This window comes from Mirounga angustirostris, unplaced genomic scaffold (assembly GCF_029215605.1).
Source record: "Mirounga angustirostris isolate CCGP_5_RB_7025 unplaced genomic scaffold, mMirAng1.0.hap1 SCAF_13, whole genome shotgun sequence".
In the NCBI taxonomy this organism is placed as follows: Eukaryota; Metazoa; Chordata; class Mammalia; order Carnivora; family Phocidae; genus Mirounga; species Mirounga angustirostris.
The window spans coordinates 79343746-79348467 of NW_026991721.1; the positions used below are offsets into that span (position 1 = coordinate 79343746).

Below are 4722 nucleotides of genomic sequence, written 5' to 3' on the forward strand. Positions count from 1 at the left end.
CCCATCACATATTCTTTCCTGCTTTGTATAAGATTAATTGACCATATAGTTGTGGGTTCATTTCTGAGTTTTCTCTTCTGTTTCACTGATCCATGTGTTTGTTATTGTGTTAGTACCATACTGACTACAGCTTTGCAATATAATTAAAGTCTGGAATTGTGATGCTTCCTGCTTTTCTTTTCTTTTTCCAGATTGCTTTGGCTCTTCAGGGTCTTTTGTGGGTTCCATATAAATTTTAGGATTGCTTGTTCTAGCTCTGTGAGAAATGTTGATGGAATTTTGATAATGATTGCACTAAATGTGTAGATTGCTTTGGGTAATATAGACATTTTAACAATATTGGTTCTTCTAATCCATAAGCATGGAATGTTTTTACATTTCTTTATGATCCTTTACCTCTTTGGTTAGGTTTATTCCTTATTCCTTATGGTTTGGAGTACAATTGTATATGGGATCAATGCCTTGATTTCTCTTTCTGCTGCTTCATTATTGGTGTATAGAAATGCAATAGATTTTTGTACATTGATTTTGTATTCTACAACTTCATTGAATTCGTGTATAAGTTCTAGCAACTTTTTGGTGGAGTCTTTTGAGTTCTCTACCTAGAGTACCATGTAATCTGCAAATAGAAGCTCTACTTTGCTGGTTTGGATGCCTTTTATTTTTTTTGTGTGTTGTCTGATTGCTAAATTTAGGTCTTCCAATACTATGTTAAATAACAGTGGTGAGAGTGGCCATCCCTCTCTTGTTCCTGACCATAGAGGAAAAGCTCTGTGTTTCCCCATTGAGGATGGTATTAGCTGTGGGTTTTTCATTTATGGCTTTATTATGTTGAGGTATGTTCCCTCTATTCCTGCTTTGTTGAGGGTTTTTATCATGAATGGATGTTGTACTTGTCAAATGCTTTTTGTGCATCTATTAAAAGAATATACAGTTCTTATCCTTTCTTTTATTAATGTGGTTTATCATGTTTGATTTGTGAATATTGAACCACCCTTTGAGCCCAGGAATAAGTCACAATTGATTGTGGTGAATGTTTTTTTTTAAATATAGTGTTGGATTTGATTTACCAATATTTTATTGAGAATTTTTACATCCATGTCCATCATGGAATATTGGCCTGTAGTTCTTTTTTCTTGTGGAGTCTTTATCTAGTTTTGGTATCAGAATAATGCTAGTCTCTAGAATGAACTGGAAGTCTTCCTTCCATTTCTATTTCTTAGGATAGTTTAAGAATAATAGGTATTAACTCTTCTTTAAATGTTTGGTAGAGCATGGAGTGTGACTTCATGGAGACTGACATCTTGGAGTTATTGGAATATCTAGGTTATAAGGGTCCATTGTTGGAAGATGGTGCTCTGTTTCAGGCAGTCTCTGCAGGAGCCAGTTCCCCCGAATTTACCAAAGTCTGTGCTTGGCTGGTGTCTGAATTAAGAGTGTTCTGTAAACTAAAGGAAAATGTGCAAACAACTAACAGCCCGAATGAAGCTGAAGAATTCCAGCTAGAGGTGAGTGGGCTACTAGGGAAATGAACTGTCCATATCTATCACTAACATCTGGGGATGTGACCAAGTGCCTTCTCCTTCAGAAGAACTGCCTCCTTTTGCTCACATACCTCATCTCAGAACTAGAAGCTGCCAGAATACTCTGTGTGAATACTCCTCAAAAAAAAAAAAAAAAAGCTCAAGAAGGAGGTGGTAGTGAGGTCTTTCAAGAGTTAAAAGACATATATATTGCTCTAGGAAGGTCCAAACCTCCAGTTGATATAACTATGTTCCAATTCTTCAGTGGGATTGAAAAAAAATTAAAGGAGACATTAGCAAAAGTTCCACCTAACCATGTGGGAAAGCCTTTATTGAAGAAGCCAATGAGACCAGCCCACTGGGAAAAGATAGAAGCAATTAACCAAGCCATAGCCAATGAATATGAAGTTCAGAGAAAGCTGTTAATAAAAGGTTTGGATGTCACTGTCCAGTCTTTTGGCTAGTCTGACAGAGCTGAGAGTCAGATAGAAAAATAAGCAAAGGTTTACCAGCTGAAACACTCCATCTTATCTCCTAAAAGTACTATTTCTGTTGCCCACTTTTTGGCTGCAAGACAAGACTTGAAGATTTTAAGGACAAGCAGTTACTCTATAAGAGAAAAGACTGCCTGTGCCATCAATAAGGTGTTGATGGGCAGAGTGCTTGACAGAGGAGATAGACCCAATGAAACTGAACCTCCACCTCCAGAGATGTCACCATGTTGGAAAAGGCAAGATGGATGGATGGAGGGAGTGGAGGAAGAGGTGGCTACCAAGATGGTGGTTATCAAGATTCAGGTTCCCAGCCAGGTGGCTATCATGGTGGTGGCCACAGTGGTAGCTATCAAGGCGGTGGTATTGTGGCTTCCAAACATCTACATATACAGGAAGTGGATACCAGGGTGGTGGATACCGGCAGGACAATAGATACCAAGGTGGTGGGCACCATAATGATCAAGGCAGTGGTCGTGGAGGCTGAGTTGGAAGTGGGGGCAAAGGAGGAGGTTAGGGAGGAAGGGGGAGCCAGAATTATCACCAAGGGGGACAATTTGAACAGCAGTTCCAGCATGGAGGTTATCAGTATAATCATTCTGGATTTAAACTGGGAAGACATACTAGTTGAGGGTACAGAACCTTACACTTTGCTAGAGTTCAAGTAATAGAAACTTAGTTTCAGAATCATTAGTGCAGCATCAATTTTGAATTAATGTGAGACCATGGGTGGCAGGCAGATTCCTGCTTGGCATAAATATTTGTAGGTCTTCATTCAATTCTGTTTTTTTTTTTTTTTTTTAAGGACTTATATAACGCAGTTTGTTTGAGAAATATGTACATCTCTCCTTTATATAAAGAACTTTTTAAAAGGTAATTAAAATTGCCCTTAATTGACCAGTAGACATTCCACAGTCAGAACATGCATACTTTTTTAGGAAGAAATTACTTGAATAAGTAGTTTTCAAAAAGCGGTTTTGGAAATGAGGATTTTCCTAGATATTTTTAGATTTACAACTAAGAAACCTTCATATCAACAAACAATTTATATATGTTTTCCTTAAGGTATCCTAATGCCTATTTTCCAAGCACAGTTCTGCCTTGATTGGCTTTTTATTCAGAGAGATTATGCCCCATTTGCTTCATGATAGACTTTTAGGTCTGTTCCTATTAAATGAGCTTTTCTGCAGATAGCACATTCAGGAGCTTAATCTTTTTGATGGAATACTGTATCATATGCTTGACTCTGAAAACCTTGAACACATCCAAAAGCCGTAAAGATTATAAAAGCAAACTAAGTCATGAACTTATAGTACCTGTAGGCATTTATATAGTATAACAATTCAAAATGACCTGTATCCATTCAAAACAAGTTCTTCCTTAAATCTTATTTTTACTTGAAATCTGTTAGAAGAAACAGCAAACTGAAATTTGTTTTATGCATGAGTTAATACCACTGGGTCAGCAAATACAAGTGTTTGCTTTGGGCAGGAGACTTTTTGTAATGGAAGAAATGTACTACCAAGTAAGAGGGCAGATTTTTGCTTAGTGCAGGAGGCCCTTTATTATTGCTGCAGGAAACAAAAGCCTAGCTGAGTTGATGTTTTATATTCTCCTTTACTGAAATCTACATGAAGCTTCTTGCTGGATTTTTGTATACATAAACATTGTCAAGCTGTGAAAGAAAATAGCTGGAGGTGCACTTTGTGTGAAAGGTAAGCAATAAAGTATCTGTAGGTTCTCTCTAAATAAATAAGTAAATAAGTAAATAAGTAAGTAAGTAAATAAATAAATAAATAAATAAATAAATAAATAAATAAATATTTGGTAGAATTCTCCTGTGAAGCCATCTAATCCTGGGTTGTTGTTTGTTAGGAGATTTTTGATTCAACTTCATTGCTGGTAATCGTTCTGTTCAAGTTTTCTATTTCTTTCTGAGAAGCTTTTTAATTGGATGCCATCCTACTTGTTTAATTTTGCTTTTGTTGTCTGTGTTTTTGGTGTTCTAGCCAAATAATTGCTTCCAAGACCAACCAAGAGGTTTTTATTCTTTCTTATCAATAATTTATCAATATCAACTCCTTTATTGCACAGGATTGCATTTTCTGTCATTAATGTTTTGGGTATGTTTTTGTTTTTGTTTTTTGTGTTTTTTTTTATTTTTTGCATTCTGGATGATTTTTCTTCACTTTAGATTCATAGTATTACAAGTCCTCTCAATTTGGTATACATGATTTTTCTTCCTGTTTGATAATGTCTTCTTGTGAAAGCTAGGCTGGAAGAGTATGAAAATCCACTTAGCTCTTCATGTACACTTTGAATCTAAATGTATCTGTAGCAATATTCACTTGTCTTTTCAGACTAGGCATATGTTAGATTATTATTTTCAGTGATACATTACAAAATCCATTGCACTGTATTCAAACATCCCTGTTTTCTTCTTCTTTCTTAGATGCAAAATGACTGTCAGATTTCCTAGCCTGTCCCAAACTTGAAATGTGATAGATAAGAATACAGTGGACTTTTATCAAATTGCTGTACTGGTGACAGTATGATTTTTCTTCCAAGGGAAAGAGTGATTCTTTTTTCATTTGCTTTAGTGGAGTTATCAGAGAATAAATTAGCACAATATTCTCTTGCTAATATTGAATGATAAATGGTAAGAAAGCCATTTGGGCTATACATAGGTAGATTATAAAATAAATATG

At 35.8% G+C, this 4722-nt stretch overlaps 1 pseudogene; it reads left to right on the plus strand.

The window, feature by feature from the left end:
- The first annotated feature begins 1274 nt into the window (after positions 1-1274).
- LOC123856714 (protein FAM98A-like) lies at positions 1275-2645 on the plus strand (annotated as a pseudogene).
- The last annotated feature ends 2077 nt before the right edge of the window (positions 2646-4722 follow it).